Source organism: Rhinoraja longicauda, chromosome 34, assembly GCF_053455715.1.
Source record: "Rhinoraja longicauda isolate Sanriku21f chromosome 34, sRhiLon1.1, whole genome shotgun sequence".
Taxonomy (NCBI): Eukaryota; Metazoa; Chordata; class Chondrichthyes; order Rajiformes; family Arhynchobatidae; genus Rhinoraja; species Rhinoraja longicauda.
Genome location: NC_135986.1, coordinates 24,277,376 through 24,294,554, shown reverse-complemented (window position 1 = coordinate 24,294,554; position 17,179 = coordinate 24,277,376). Strand labels below are relative to the sequence as shown.

At 45.8% G+C, this 17,179-nt stretch overlaps 1 protein-coding gene across 1 annotated transcript in view; it reads left to right on the top strand.

Moving 5' to 3' along the window:
• Nucleotides 1-670: 670 nt before the first annotated feature.
• The window catches only part of nxf1b (nuclear RNA export factor 1b), a 98,073-nt gene continuing 81,564 nt past the window's right edge, over nt 671-17,179 (top strand). Inside the window, exon 1 of the mRNA XM_078427823.1 lies at nt 671-829. The gene's annotated coding sequence lies outside the window, so the exon portion shown is untranslated. The remainder of the gene's footprint in view (nt 830-17,179) is intronic.

Below are 17,179 nucleotides of genomic sequence, written 5' to 3'. Positions count from 1 at the left end.
CTAAACTGATTAGATAAATTAAACTGTGTAGGACGGAACTGCAGATGCTGGTTTGGACTGAAGTTAAACACAAAACGGTGGAGTAATTGCAGGTCAGGCAGCATCTCTGGAGAAAAGGAATAAGTGACTTTTTGGGTCGAGATCCTTCTTCAGACTCTGAAGTCTTTTGTGTCCATCTTCAGATAAATGAAACAGTTGCAGCAACTGGGGGCAATTCTGTTCCTAATTTAAACACATTAAGGAATTTTCTCCCACTGTTTGTTGCTTGCAGCTGACTAAAATTGATTTTTATAATCTATTATTCTTTAGCAGCTTTGAGGAATTCAGAAAATGTTTGCAAAGTAAAAAGTAATTTGCAGCTTAAGTTTTAGATTTTATTTTCAACCTGGCCAGTAATAGGGTATTAGTGAAAGGTTTCAATAAAGCTTTTGGCTCCAATTAGAAGGAGAATTTTTTTCAAGAAACCCATGGAAATCATTAAATGTAAAACTGGTTCAGATTTAGCAAAGTTGATCTTAAGTGAGTTTACCGCCGACTGCATGGTGTCAATAGAGATGTAGTAACTGCGCACCCTACATCAGATTCAACATTCACAATAAGCTTGTGTGTGTTTTATATTTCAGCGTTCCTTTATAGTAAGAACAGTACCCACCATACGTAGTAGTTCCCAATCAACCCTGAGCTGAACCTAAACTATTTGAGACTAAATTGCTTCCCTGGCTCTCTTCAGCCCCCCAGAGATCAGGATTCGTGAATTATGAATTCCAGGGGGAAAGAACAAATCAAGGAAGATGGAATTGGAGACAGGATAAAGGAGACAGATATGGAGGTAAGAAGAAAAGCAGATCAAGTGGACGAAGGCAGGAAGTCGTGTGAGAAAGGTTAGAAGCCATAAGCCATGCAGGTGGGGATAGCTTGCCACCATCACCGCGTCAATTCCCAAAGTATATTTTGTTCTCCATTGGGCGATTTAGATAAGTATTGATATCTGGAATAGACATGATAAGATATATGACTTGTCTGTGCTTGTGGAAGTTGCAGTATGACAAAGGTCATACCGGCAGTCCCCAACAGTCTTTTCATGTGAGGCAGAGGACATTTGCGCCTCCTCCAACCTCATCTACTGTATCTGCTGTCCCAGGTGTGGACTCCTATATATCGGCAAGACCAAGCGCAGGCTCAGCAATCGTTTTGTTGAACATCTCTGCTCAGTCTGCCTAAACCTACCTACTCTTACGGTTGCTGAACACTTTAATAACGTCCATTCCCACACTGACCTTTCTGTCCTGGGCCTCCTCCACTGTCAAAGTGAGGCCCAGCGCAAATTGGAGGAACAGCGCCTCATATTTCACTTGGGCAGCTTTACATGAATATTGACTTCTCCAACTTCAAGTAACCCTTGCTTTCTTTCTCTCTCTCTCTCTCTCTCCATCCATCCCCCATCCCAGTTCTCTGACCAGTCTATAAGAAAATAACTGCAGATGCTGGTACAAATCGATTTATTCACAAAATACTGGAGTAACTCAGCAGGTCAGGCAGCATCTCGGGAGAGAAGGAATGGGTGACGTTTCGGGTCGAGACCCTTCTTCAGACCAGTCTGACTGTCTCCGACTACATTGTATCTGCTTGCTTTGTTGTTACCTTCTCCCAGCTAACAATGATTTGTGCTACATTTGCCTTGATCTTCATCCCCTTTGTCCTGTATTCACATCTTATACTTCCCTATCCATGCATCTCCCTCTCCCCTGACTTCATTTCTTCTCTCGGCGCGGCCGCGGGACACCATTCTGCTTTAGTTAAACATTTTGTTCAAGATGGCCGCGCCGTTGTGTTTGGCTGCCTGCCACTGTATGTTGTTTCTTTTTTTTTCCTAATCAGATGTGCAGCACTTTGGTCAACGTGGGTTGTTTTTAAATGTGCTATACAAATAAAATTGACTTGACTTGACTCTTGAGAAATGCTGCCTGTCCCACTGAGTTACTCCAGCATTTTGTACCCACAGTTTAAACCAGCATCTGCAGTTCCATCCTACACATGACAAAGGTTAAGATACTGTGCCCTCCATAATGTTTGGGACAAAGACCCATCATTTATTTATTTGCCTCTGTAATCCACAATTGAGATCTGTAGTAGAGAAAAATCACGTGGTTAAAGTGCACATTGTCAGATTTTAATAAAGGGTATTTTTGTACATTTTGGTTTGACCATGTAGAAATTAAAGCAGGGTTTATACATAGTCCCCCCATTTCAGGGCACCATAAAGCTTATGCTTGTTTTGGGGGCTAGTCCCCTTCAGTTTTCTCTTCAGCATAGAAAAGGTATGCTCGTTTGGGTTCAGATCGGATTGACTTGGCCACGCAAAAATTGACCATTTTGTAGCTTTGAAAAACTCCTTTGTTGCTTTAGCAGTATGTTTGGGATCATTGTCTTGCTGTAGAATGAACCGCCGGCCAATGAGTTTTGAGGCATTTGACAATAGACAATAGGTGCAGGAGAAGGCCATTCAGCCCTTCGAGCCAGCACCGCCATTCAATGTGATCATGGCTGATCATTCTCAATCAATACCCCGTCCCTGCTTTCTCCCCATACCCCCTGACTCCGCTATCCTTAAGAGCTTTATCTAGCTCTCTCTTGAATGCATTCAGAGAATTGGCCTCCACTGCCTTCTGAGGCAGAGAATTCCTATTTGTTTGAACTTGAGCAGAAAGAATGTGTCTATACACTTCAGAATTCATTATGCTACTACCATCAGCAGTTGTATCATCAATTGTATAATCAGTTGTATAAGTGAGCCAGTACCTTCAGCAACCATACATGCCCAGGCCCTAACAGGCCCACCACCGTGTTTCACAGATGAGGTGGTATGCTTTGGATCGTGGATGCTTGGATTTTTTCTGTTACAAATCTCAAATTGTGGAGTACAGAGGCACGTAAATAAATAAATGATGGGTCTTTGTCCCGAACATTATGGAAGGCACTGTAGCTCTACAGCCCAACAAACTTTAAGCACTCATTGGTGCACACCAATGTTCCTGATGGGTATTCCTTGACGCACACTACAAGGTTCTTGATGGTCATCCTTACTGAAAATTAAATTAAATAGCATGCAGTTTTACTTGTATTAATGTTATTGCATTTATATTAGTGTTCTGAGGACGTATTGTTATTGATGCACGGTGTCACAGTGGCGCAGCGGTAGAGTTGCTGCCTTACAGCTAATGCAGCGCCGGAGACTCGGGTTCGATCCTGACTACGGGTGCCGTCTGCACGGAGTTTGTACGTTCTCCCCGTGACCTGCGTGGGTTTTCTCCGAGATCTTCGGTTTCCTCCCACACTCCAAAGACGTGCAGGTTTGTAGGTTAATTGGCTGGCCAAATGTAAAATCAAAATTGTCCCTAGTGGGTGTAGGATAGTGTTAGTGTGCGGGGATCGCTGGGCGGCGCGGTCCTGGTGGGCCGAAGGGCCTGTTTCTGCGCTGTATCTCTAAATCTAAAAAATCTTTAAAAAATGATAAGAAATTAGAAATTGTGCAAAATTTCCAGGGTCAAAATCTGTGTAAAAATTGACTGTTCCGAATGCAATTTTGGAGCAGTACAGTAACTGAGAACTGTACTGCTCTCCTTGAGCGCAAGCAAATAAAGTGTGTGTGGGAAACGAATGCAAGTTGTCAGAGTCCAGTTGATCAGCGACGATATGCCGTATAAATCTGTGACTAACATTTCAGGCCACTTGTTGGAAAAGTGATATCTCAGATGGGAAGCTAAATAAGCTGGCATTTCTGTTTTAACATTTCTATCCTGTTGAATAATGAAAGATTATCCAAACTCTATCAAACTGACTTGCTTCTTTTCCACACTTTATTTTCATCATAATTTCACTATTTCAGGCTTAAATAAGAAAACTTGTAAACAGTGAGAAATAAGGAAGTGCAGAGAGGTCTGACGACAGTCCTGACCCGAAACGTCTCCTATCCTTTTTTCTCCAGAAATGCTGCCTTTATACTCCAGCTTTTTGTGTCTGTCAAGGAACTACTTGAAACTTGAGGAAATACTCAAGGAAGGTACTTGTTTACAAAGCAAGACAGTGTTGTATAACTCAGCGAGTCAGGCAACATTTCTGGAGAACATGGATAGGCTACGTTTCGGGTTGGGACATTTCTTCAGACGGATAAATAGTGACGTTATTTTCACATGAGAAAGCTTTTAACTGACAAATTCATTTGGACGCATTGGAACAAGGAACTACAAGGACTTGATTTTTTTTTTCATTTGTAGGGCGGCACGGTGGCGCAGCAGTAAAGTTACTGCCTTACGGCGTCAGATACCCGGGTCCTATTCCGACTACGGGCGCTATCTATACGGAGTTTGTACGTTCTCCCTGTGACCGCATGGGTTTTCTCCGAGATCTTCGGTTTCCTCCCATGCTCCAAAGACCTACAGGTTTGTAGGTTGATTGGCTTGGCATAAATGTAAATTGTCCGTAGTGTGTTAGGATAATGTCAATGTGCGTGGATCGCTGGTCGGCGCGAACTTGGTGGGCCGAAGGGCCTGTTTCCGTGCCGTATCTCCAAACTGAACTAAACTAAGGTGCAGTTTTGCAAAAGAAGACACACAGTGCTGGAGTGACTCAGCAGGTCAGGCAGCATCTCTGGCGAACATGGATAGGTGATGTTTTGGTTCGGGACACTTCCTCAGCCTGATTGACTAGTTGAATCAATCAGAAGAAAATATACCACCTGCCGGGACAAATCTACAAATAGTGAGAAACAAGGAACTACAGAAAGGTCTGAAGATGGGCCCTGACCCGAGACGTCACCTATTCATGTTCTCTAGAGATGCTGCCTGACCCGCTGAGTTTCTCAAGCAATTTGTATCTTCTCTAGGAAGCAATTTTAAACTTAGTTGGGCTATTTCTGCAAAGTTGCTTTGTTCCAATCTTGTCCAGTTGATTTTATCAATCAATGAGCAGTTTTAATCAATAGTCAATAGTCGTTTATTTGTCACATACACATAAATGTGTAGTGAAATGAAACATTACCCGCAGTTGAAACACTAAGACCAATAAGAATAATCAATAAAAATGCAATAACACATACAATCATCCACTAACACCAAACAAAAGAAACATCCATCACAGTGAGTCTCCTCCAGTCCCTTCTCACTGTGATGGAAGGCCAAAATGTCTTTTCTCTTCCCTGCCGTCTTCTCCCGAGGTCAGGCTGTTGAACTTGCCACGTCGGGGCTCCCGACATTGGAGCGCCGCGCCGGACGGTGAAAGGTCCACGGCCTATTCCAGGCCGCGCCGGACGGTGAAAGGTCCGCGGCGGGCCGACCCAAGCCCCGCGATTCGGGGTGGGCGAACACGCTGCCGCTGCTGGAGCTCCCGATGTCGGCCCCCATCCAGGGGCCTGTGGGCTTCCGACGTCCACGCGGCCCGCGCCGGAGCCTCCGGAGACCAGTCGCAGCCGCTCCCGCAGCATCCGCAGGCAGCCAGCGCCGCAGGTGGTGAGTCCGGGCCGCGGGCTCTACGAACCAGAGCCCCAGGTGGTCCCAGGTGCATGGCCGGTGGTAGGCCGCAACGGGAACGGAGACACGACACAGAAACAAGTTCGTGTCTCCGTTCGGGAGAGATAATTTTTTACAGTTCCCGTTCCCTCCCACCCCCTCCCCCCCACATAACATACAAACACTACACCATATTCATACAAAATTCATACAAAAACAACAAAAAACACAAAAGACAGACGGACTGCAGGCAAGCCGCAGCTGCGACGGCAGCGCTGGCTCCTCCTGAATGCGCCTCCTCCTGAACTTCCAGCCATTTTGATATCTGACCAAAGTCATACTTCAGCTTTATAATGTGTGGGAAGGAACTGCAGATGCTGGTTTAAACCGAAGATAGACACAAAAAGCTGGAGTAACTCAGTGGGTCAGGCAGCATCTCTGGAGAGAGGGAATGGGTGATGTTTTGGGTCGAGACCCTTCTGAAGGAGGTCTCAACACGAAACGACCCAAGCTCATTTCTCCAGAGGTGCTATCTGACCCGCCGAGTTACTCCAGCTTTGAGATTCTGCCACGAGATGTATACTCCCCTGCCCTTTCCCCACTGCCTTGACAGCTCCGTGGTCTGCTTTTCTTTCCCCGCTAGCCACTCCCTGTGTTGTATATATACATACATACACGCATATATACACATTTACACATATTCTTGATTAGTACCGGTGTCAGAGGTTATGGGGAGAAGGGGCAGGAGAATGGGGTTAGCAGGGAGAGATAGATCAGCCATGATTGAATGGTGGAGAAGACTTGACGGGCCAAATGGCCTAATTCTACTCCTATCACATGACCTTTTTGAGGCAACGGTTCCGGTAAATCCCTTTGATTGTGGGGAGATCGGAACCCGTGATGGACTGGGCAGTTCACACAATTTTTTGCAGGCTTTTTTCCTGGGCATTCGAGTTGCTGAACCAGGCCGTGATGCAACCAGTCAATATGCTCTCTACTGTACACCTGCAGAGGTTCAAGAGCATCCTCTCTGACAAATCAGTCAGACAATTAACCTTTCCAAACAAAGCATCAGCTCATTTGTACTTGAAGAAGTTTAAGAATAAGGGGTAGGCCATTTAGAAAACTTTTTCAGTCAGAGAGTTGTGAATCTGTGGAATTCACTGCCTCAGAAGGCAGTGGAGGCCAATTCTCTGAATGCATTCAAGAGAGAGCTAGATAGAGCTCTTAAGGATAGCGGAGTCAGGGGGTATGGGGAGAAGGCAGGAACGGGGTACTGATTGAGAATGATCAGCCATGATCACATTGAATGGCGGTGCTGGCTCGAAGGGCCGAATGGCCTACTCCTGCACCTATTGTCTATTGTCTACTTATAATCATAGAGTGATAGTGTGGGAACAGGCCCTTTGGCCCAACTTGCCCACACCGGCCAAGATGTCCCAGCTACACTAGCCCCACCTGCCCGCGTTTGATCCATATCCCTTCAAACCTGTCCTATCCATGTACCTATCTAACTGTTTCTTAAATGTTGGGATAGTCCCTGCCTCAACTACCTCCTCTGGCAGCTTGTTCCACACACCCATTCCGATTAACTAATTTCCCCTTCACCTTAAACCTGTGTCCTCTGGTTTAAGGTGAAGGGGGAAAGATTTAATAGGAATCTGAGGGGCAACTTTTTTACATCATGTTACAGGAAAGATGTCAAGCTGCAAAGGGTGCAGAGAAGAGTTAAGAGGATGTTGCCAGGACTCGGGAATGTTGATCAGGCTAGGAGCACGGGAGGATGAGGGGTGATCTTCCAAGCAGTGTGCCAAATCATGAGAGGAGTAGATTGGGTAAACACGCCAGTCTCTTGCCCAGAGTAGGGGAATAGAGAACCAGAGTACATAGGTTTAAGGTGAAGGGGGGTGGAATGAATAGGAGCCTGAGGGTTAACTGTTTTACATAAAGGGTGGATGTGTATGGAACGAGCTGCTGGAGGAGGTAGTTGAGGCAGGTACTATGGCAACGTTTAAGATACATTTAGACGGGTACAAAGATGAGAGATTTAGAGGGATTGGGAACACAGGAAGGTGGGTCAGGTGTCCATGGGACATATTGGTTGGTGTGGGCAAGTTTGACCTGTTTCCACACTATATGACTACGGAGAAAAAAACATTCCTGATTCGCCTGAAACGATGACGTTCAATAGTCTGAAAAGCCGTACTCTGAACTTGTCTACAGACTATCAGCATCAGATTATCAATCGGTGCGGAATATAAAACTGTACAGTTCAGGAACAGGACTCTTTGTCCATGTCAAACATGATGCACCGTTAAACTAATCTCCTCTGCCTGCATGTGATCCGTATCCCTGCATATCCATGTGTCCATCCGAAAGCTGCTGAAAGGTCGCTAACGTGTCTTCCTCCACCATCACTCCTGGTGGCAGGCTCCGGGCGAGAAGTGCACGCGGCGGATGTATCCCGGGGAGCCGCGGCCCGTAGACCGAGGACCCGCCCACTCGCAGACCGAGGTCTCACCTGCCGCGGGCGGAGGACTCGCCCACTCGGTGGGCCCAATTGACCTGCTACGGTCGGGTGTCAGGGGTTATGGGGAGAAAAGTGGGGTTAGGAGGGAGAGATAGATCAGCCGTGCTTCAATAGACAATAGGTGCAGGAGGAGGCCATTCGGCCCTTCCAGCCAACACCACCATTCAATGTGACCATGGCTGATCATTCTCAATCAGTACCCTGTTCCTGCCTGCTCCCCATACCCCCTGACTCTGCTATCCTTAAGAGCTCTATCTAGCTCTCTCGTGAATGCATTCAGAGAATTGGCCTCCACATATTAAATGCGATCTAACCGAAGTCATATAAAGCCGCATCATGACTTCCTGACTCGTATACTCAATGCCTGACCGATGAAGGGCGGCAAGCCTTCTTTACCACTCTACGTATGCCACTTTCAGGGAGCTACTAGACCAAGTGGACCCATTGGACCCAAATCTGTCCATTGGTGCAGCACCCTCTCCTCTCATCTGAGCTGGATGATCAGCCATGATCATATTGAATGGTGGTGCAGGCTCGAAGGGCCGATTGGCCTACTCCTGCACCTATTTTCTATGTTTCTATCCCCCTCAACCCTTCTTATCCTTCCCTAGGAGATAAATTTAAACTTTAAACTGTGAATAACTTAAAAAATATAACACCGATTTCAATTAAACTTCTTCGATTAGCACCAAGTGAGTAAGGTGGGCCTAAAATTGTTGCGCTATCGTGTACCGTTTTGGCTGTAGTTCAGGAACACACAAACAAGAGTAAGTATAAAGATGGACTTGGACCCCAACATCAGGTCTGTTCTGTCATTATACCATGTTCGTCATGTTATTTCCGCCTGTCGTGATGGCCAAAATCTCTGCTCCTGAAGCAACTTTGTTCTCTAGGAACGGTTCTTGCATGTCTTGCAATTTTCTCTTGCTCGTCCATCCCTAGGAAATGTAACCCCTTCCCAACCTTTCAGCTCTATCCGCTTGCCTTTGGATATGTGTGTTCAAATTCTGCGAGCTTCTACCATCTCTCACCATTCTCCACCATGTTGAGGATCTGTAAATTAATTTGAGTTCACCCATATGTCCATTCCATAAATCGTCCTGACAGCTGTCGCGCAGGCCTGCAACTTCTCCTTTGTTAAAGGCCGCGAAGGTATCCAAAATCTTTGGTCTTGTGTGGATTCTCAAATGCACCCATTTTAATGTCACTAATCTCACCCCCACTCGTGCACTTTCTCTTAATTTCCACTTCTGTTGCTCAGTTCCTCTTTAGGTTTCTGTTGAAAAATTGACTTGGTGGCAAATATCCTGGCAAACTTGCAGTGGTTTTGGCACGAGAGGTGCCGTTCAGCTTGGCATTTGAGGCTCAATGCCACACCGGCATAATGCAATGAATGGCTGAGCCTTCTGTTGTTCATGTCATTGATGAAAATTCCAGCATCTGTGATCCCGCCCCTACTGTTTAATTTTAACAGTGTGAACGGGAAAAATTCTAGATCTCCACTCATGCCTGGGCAATGTCTATTCAAGAATTGACTGTCTGCTATTGTGCAGACACAACAACGGGGCGGCCCGCCGTCGATGGGAGCATGGGGGGGGGGGGGAAGAACAATGGAGGACCTGACGAGGGGGGGGGGGGGGAGAGGGAGAACATATGACAATGGGGACCTGGTGTGGGGGGAGAACAAAAGGAGGAGCCGGCGAGCTTTGTAACTTTGTCAGTGCCGTAGGTGGCCGCTATTTGTATACATTGGGTGCGCAAGCAAAGAATCTCACTCTGCCTTGTCACATGTGACAATTAAAGTGTTCTACAGATGCTCGTCGACTTACGATGCTTCGACTTACGATATTTCGGCTTTGCAGTGATGCAAAAGTGATACACATTCGGTAGAAACCGTGTTTTGAATTTTGATCTTTTCCCGGGCTCGCGATGCGCGTTTTCGACTTACGATATTTCCAATTTACGATGGGTTTATTGGAACGTAGCCCCATCGTAAGTCGAGGAGCACCTGTATTCTATTCCAATATCACTGCCATTATCACTGTCTGCTTTTAACTAAAAGTAGCAGTAAAACCACAGTTGGTTTTTGGTGAGGAAAAATGTTGCTGCTTCTGATTGCCTTCCAGTATGTCCTGCTGACAAGTTGTATTTGATGATACCTGCCTGAAGCTTGTGTAGGAAGATAACTGAAGATGCTGGTACAAATCGAAGGTATCACAAAATGCTGGAGTAATTCAGCGGGTCGGGCAGCATCGAGGAGAGAGGGAATAGGTGACTGAAGTCTGAAGAAGGGTCTCGACCCGAAACGTCACCCACTCCCTCTCTCCTAGATGCTGCCTGACCTGCTGAGTTACTCCAGGATTTTGTGATACCTGTCAGAAGTTTGGTCTCGACGGAACTTTAATGTCGCATGTACCTGAGTGCAATAACATTTTTTTTAATGCATACCATTCATTAAAATCTTGCTGTACACAAGCACAATCATACCCATATATAAATGTAAGCATGGTAACTTATCATATCATATCATATATATACAGCCGGAAACAGGCCTTTGCGGCCCTCCAAGTCCGTGCCGCCCTTAGAGGCAGGAAACGTGTTCCCAATGTTGGGGGAGTCCAGAACAAGGGGCCTCAGTTTACGAATAAGGGGTAGGCCATTTAGAACTGAGATGAGGAAAAACTTTTTCTGTCAGAGTTGTGAATCTGTGGAATTCTCTGCCTCAGAAGGCAGTGGAGACCAATTCTCTGAATGCATTCAAGAGAGAGCTAGATAGAGCTCTTAAGGATAGCGGAGTCAGGGGTTATGGGGAGAAGGCAGGAACGGGGTACTGATTGAGAATGATCAGCCATGATCACATTGAATGGCGGTGCTGGCTCAAAGGGCCGAATGGCCTCCTCCTGCACCTGTTGTCTATTGAAACCCTCACAGTCACGAGACAAATGTGCAAACTACACACAGACAGCACCCAGGTTTAGGATTGAACACCATTCCAGGGGTTATCGGTAGAAGGCAGGAAAATGGGGTTAAGAGGGAAAGGTAGATCGGCCGTGATTGAGTGGCGGAGTGGACTTGATGGGCCAATGGCTTAATTCTGCACCTATAACTTATGAACCCGAGATTCAGACTTTGAGGCAGCAACTCTGCCAGCTATGCTACTGCCCCACCCTAGGTCTGTCATGCCGTCAGGTGTTGTGCAAAAGTGCCAAAGAAAATGTTATTACTGGTAACTCAAGATGTCAGTGCAAGGATGCAGATTGAGAGTTATCGCATAACAAAAAGCCAGTGAGCCAAAGACATGGCTGGCTGAAAATCAGTGACGTGTAAATGTCAAGGTTGTGGTGATCTTGGCGGCTGGTCGCGTTGAAGGTTCGATAAGCAAGAGGGATGGAAGGACAGCCAGTCAACTGGTGAATGAAAAAGGGGTAGATGAACAGAATCGGGCAGCATTTAAAAAGCTTAACAGTTTCAATAATCGAGCTCCAGCTCTCAATTTTCTATAGCTTGGCTTCTAGCCATCAGTAGTACGTGCATGTATTTTATCACGGAGACACAAGCCTGCAGATGCTGGTAATGGAGCAAAAATCAAACTGCTCGAGGAACTCAGCGGGTTGTGCAGCATCTGTAGAGGCAAAGGGATGGTCCATGTTCTGAATTGGGACCCTGCAGCAGGACTGGATATGTACTTTATCAGGTGGAACCCGGGATGACCAAACAAGACCATGCTGAAGACGTTGATGGAAGACGCATACGTAGAGACAAAAGAGGAGCTTGCCAGCTGTATGGAGGACAGAGATGTGTGGGGCGTCCGTCACTGCCCGTCGAAAACCAGCACCACTGGTTTAGAAGGATGAGAGGAGATCTTATCGAAACGTATAAGATTATTAAGGGGTTGGACACGTTAGAGGCAGGAAACATGTTCCCAATGTTGGGGGAGTCCAGAACAAGGGGCCACAGCTTAAGAATAAGGGGTAGGCCATTTAGAACGGAGATGAGGAAAAACTTTTTCAGTCAGAGAGTTGTGAATCTGTGGAATTCTCTGCCTCAGAAGGCAGTAGAGGCTGATTCTCTGAATGCATTCAAGAGAGAGCTAGATAGAGCTCTTAAGGATAGCGGAGTCAGGGGGTATGGGAAGAAGGCAGGAATGGGGTACTGATTGAGAATGATCAGCCATGATCACATTGAATGGCGGTGCTAGCTTGAAGGGCCGAATGGCCTCCTCCTGCACCTATTGTCACTGCGTCGCTAATGTTTTCAACGATTTTAATTAAATTAATTAAACTTCTAAGTAAACCATAAAGCGCGGTCGGCAAAATTATACTGTCCTCAAAACATGATGAATTTACCTTTTCCATACGGATTAGTAATTTAGTTTCTACTTGTTGGATCGCACGAGTATCATGACCTTAAGGGCGGCACAGTGGTGCAGCGGTAGAGTTGCTGCCTCACAGCGCCAGAGACCCAGGTCCGACCCTGATTACGGGTGCTGATTCTCCCCCGTGACCGCGTGAGTTTTCCACGGGTGCTCCAGTGTGCTACTGAATTTGTAGGTTAATTGGCTTCTGTAAAATTGTAAATTGTCCCTAGTGTGTGTGGGATAGTGTTGGTGTGCGGGGATCGTGGGTCGGTGCAGACTCGGTGGGGCAAAGGGCCTGCTTCTGCTTTGTATCTCTAAACTAAACTAAGTATCAACAAATAAAATTGTTGCTACTGAGGGTAGAATAGAAGAGGAAGTAAGTTGTGCTGTAACTGTACACGGTTTTGATGGGATGACACGCAGAGCACTGCGTATTCTTTCCTTCTCCAGACTTCAAACAAAATGCCTCAATGTCAGTACAGCATTGGTTCATTGGGATGCCATCTCTGGGACCCTTTACTAAGATTTAGAAGAATGAGAGGTGATCTCTTTGGCACAGAATGCTCTGAAGGCGGTTTGTGGGGTTGGGATCAAGAGACTCTGGAACTAGGGATGCAGTCTCGTGGTTGGGGAGCAGCATTTAAGACAGCTCGTGTCTGTACTTGGAGAAATGTACATCTTTGACATTCCCCACCCCAATGGGTTATGGAAGCACTGCCGTTTCAATTGATCGTCAAGGATCATTGACCTGCCAAGTTACAATAGACAATAGGTGCAGGAGTAGGCCACTCGGCCCTTCGAGCCAGCACCACTATTCAATGTGATCATGGCTGATCATTCTCAATCAGTACCCCATTCCTGCCTTCTCCCCATACCCCCTGACTCCGCTATCCTTGAGAGATCTATCCAGCTTTCTCTTGAATGCATTCAGAGAATTGGCCTCCACTGCCTTCTGAGGCAGTGAATTCCACAGATTTTCAACTCTCTGACTGAAAAAGTTTTTCCTCATCTCCGTTCTAAATGGCCTACCCCTTATTCTTAAACTGTGGCCCCTGGTTCTGGACTCCCCCAACATTGGGAACATGTTTCCTGCCTCTAACGTGTCCAACCCCTTAATAATCTTATACATTTCGATAAGATCTCCTCTCATCCTTCTAAATTCCAGTGTATATTATTAGCCTCGTCGCTCCAGTCTTTCAACATATGACAGTCCCGCCATTCCGGGAATTAACCTAGTAAACCTACGCTGCACGCCCTCAATAGCAAGAATAGCAGGACAGACCATGGTGTTATTGAGTGACAACATGGACTCGTGAGGTTATGACCTGCTTTCTTGTGCTGTTATGTACCACTGATCTGGTATATATGCACGAATAGTAAATGCACTAATGCAAAATAATTTTTTAATCAGCTTGCTCCATTTTATGAGAAATTATTATTGCGCTAATTTTGTCCCCCCACGTCCAAAGCAAAACACTGAATACTTGGCAGTTCAGGTGGCATCCGTAAAGCTGGGAAAGCAGAGCTGACTTTTCAGGTTGTTCAGAGTTGTCAGTTCTTTACATTATACATTAAGCCATTCCTCCTCTAACGTTTAACACTGAGTGTTGTTGAATTATTTAACTCTGGGGAACGTCATGCAGACACATTCAACATCCAAATCCGACGCATTCAAGCGCATTTCCAGACAAAAGTTGGGCCGAAGGGCCTGTTTCCACACTGTATCACTCTATGACTCTGTCTGTTCATTTGTCAGGATAGTGTTGTGCCGCCCTATCTTGTCCTCCTTGATATCAGTGTTATGTGAGGTGCTGAGAATCTGTTAGGACATAAGCTTAACATGAAGGAGAAAAGATTTAATAGAAATGTGAGGGGTAACTTTATCAGTGTATGAAACAAGCTGCAGGAGGTAGTTGAGGCAGATACTATCCCAGTTAGACAGGTACAGGGATAGGACAGGTTTGGAGGGATATGTGCAGGTGGGACATGTTGGCCAGTGTGAGCAAGTTGGGCTGAAGGGCCTGTTTCCACACTGTATCACTCTATGACTGTCTGTTCATTTGTCAGGATCTAGGTGGCACTGGTCTGCATTCACGCCCATTCCTCTGGTGAGCTTGAGGCCTCTGTAGTCCTTCCAGTGAAGGTGTTCCTTCACTTCTATTAGACTGGGGGTGGCGGAGATTTCGGGATTTAGGCGCGGAGACAATGAAGGAACAGCGATGTGTTTCCAAGTCCGTATGATGTATGAGTTGCACTTCTCCTGTGTTTGTATCCCTTGTGCTGTTTTGTGGTACAATTTGTGAGTTGCTGCTCCTAGGGTAGCCACGATAGACAATGGTCAATGCCGTTGAAAGTTAAGGATAGGCTACTGATTGTTCGGGGGTGCGGTGGTAGTGATTGCGTGGCATCTTTGGTCTGTGACTGTTATTTAGCACTTAAAGCCTTTTTGACTCTTAAGTCCCCCTGCACGCAGGTATAGACAATAGATGCCGGAGGAGGCTATTCGGCCCTTCGAGCCAGCACCGCCATTCGATGTGATCAAGGCTGATCATTCTCAATCAGTACCCCGTTCCTGCCCTCTCCCCATACCCCCTGACTCCGCTATCCTTAAGAGCTCTATCTAGCTCTCTCTTGAATGCATTCAGAGAATTGGCCTCCACTGCCTCCTGAGGCAGAGAATTCCACAAATTCACAACTCTCTGACTGAAAAAGTTTTTCCTCATCTCAGTTCTAAATGGCCTACCCCTTATTCTTAAACTGTGGCCCCTTGTTCTGGACTCCCCCAACATTGGGAACATGTTTCCTGCCTCTAACGTGTCCAACCCCTTAATAATCTTATACGTTTCGATAAGATCTCCTCTCATCCTTCTAAATTCTAGTTTATACATGCCTAGTCGCTCCAGTCTTTCAACATATGACAGTCCCGCCATTCCGGAAATTAACCTAGAAAACCTACGCTGCACGCCCTCAATAGCAAGAATATCCTTCCTCAAATTTAGAGACCAAAACTGCACACAGTACTCCAGGTGCGGTCTCACTAGAGCCCTGTACAACTGCAGAAGGACCTCTTTGCTCCTATATGGGCAGCTAATCAGTTGAAAACAGAATTGGACATGAACAAAAACATTTTTCTTTTTCACGCCTTACCCTTCCTTATCTCTATATCCCACTCCCTGACTCCCAGTCTGAGAAAGGGTCTCGACGCGTAACGTCACCCATTCCTTCTATCAAGAGATGTGGCCTGTCCCGCTGTGTTACTCCAAGATTGTTTCCGATGTTGGGGAAGTCCAGAACAAGGGGTCACAGTTTAAGGATAAGGGGGAGGTATTTTAGGACCGAGATGAGAACGTTTTTTTTCCACACAGAGAGTGGTGAATCTGTGGAATTCTCTGCCACAGAAGGTAGTTGAGGCCAGTTCATTGGCTATATTTAAGAGGGAGTTAGATGTGGCCCTTGTGGCTAAAGGGATCAGAGGGTATGGAGAGAAGGCAGGTACAGGATACTGAGTGGGATGATCTGCCATGATCATATTGAATGGCGGTGCAGGCTCGAAGGGCCGAATGGCCTACTCCTGCACCTATTTTCTATGTTTCTATTTTGTGTCTACCTTCAGTGTAAACCACCATCTGCAGTTCTTTACTGCACATGAATCTTTACTGACTGTGCTTACTAGGAAGCAGCTGAAGAAGATCCTTAGACACCACCCAAATGGTCATGTGTAGTCATGTTCTTGGGCTAGGGCTATTAGCCTAGTACAAATCATGGCTATGTTTGTTGAAAGTTGTGGCGAAACTACTGGAATGTCTTTAATTTGATGCCTCAGCTTTACCAGGGCAATACCTCATCTGATGCAGCCTTCAAAGGTCTTTTATTGTCACATGCACCAATTAAGGTACAGTGCAATGCAAATTATCATACAGCCCTCAAGGGCAGTGGCTGCCATTCACAGAATTCATTCTTGGATCAACGTTGAATCAGGAAGGCTGGTTCTGTCCCGGGGACGGAGTTGGATTCGTGGGGAGGGGGTCTTGGAGGGGAGGTCGCTCCTCAAACTGCGGAGCATCTTGGACAATACAGCTCAACCTGAGGAGCACCTTCAGCAAGAGACTGGTTCCACCAGGATCCAGCACAGAACGCCACAGGAGATCCTTCGTCCCTCTGGCTACCAAACTGGACATCCCCTCCCCCTTCTGTCGTGGGGTAGACTGACCCCCCCCCCCACCACCTCAAGTTTTGTGTCTATCTTTTTTTTAATGTTTATTTTTAAATTTTTTAATTTAATTAATTACAGTGCATATAACAACAACAGTAAACCCCTTCCCTACATAAACATCGAAACAAATAAACAAAAACAAACAAATAAATAAATAAAAATAAAATTTTAAAAACATAACTACAATGTGACAAAAAAGACACAAAAGCACAAAAACATGAGTCAAGGCAATTTTCACAAGTCAAATATTTTAGTATTTTCACTGCTGGATTCAAAGAAGGTACAAAAGAGTGTGGCATTGAGGGGATAGTTTTACTTGTCCTTAATATGCTGCAGCACTTGGTTCCATATGTTGAAGAACTTCTGAGGGTTGCCAGAGTGTGTCTGTCTTCAGTGTAAAGCAGCATCTGCATTCCTACCCATTAGTATATTTTTATTTGTTAATAGTCCTCTGAAGCTCATTGACACGTTTGCTTTATCAGAGACACTATACAAATAACATTTGTTTTAATCTTAATGACATGCATATAAACATATTGAAGGTAGACACAAAATGCTGGAGTAACTCAGCAGGT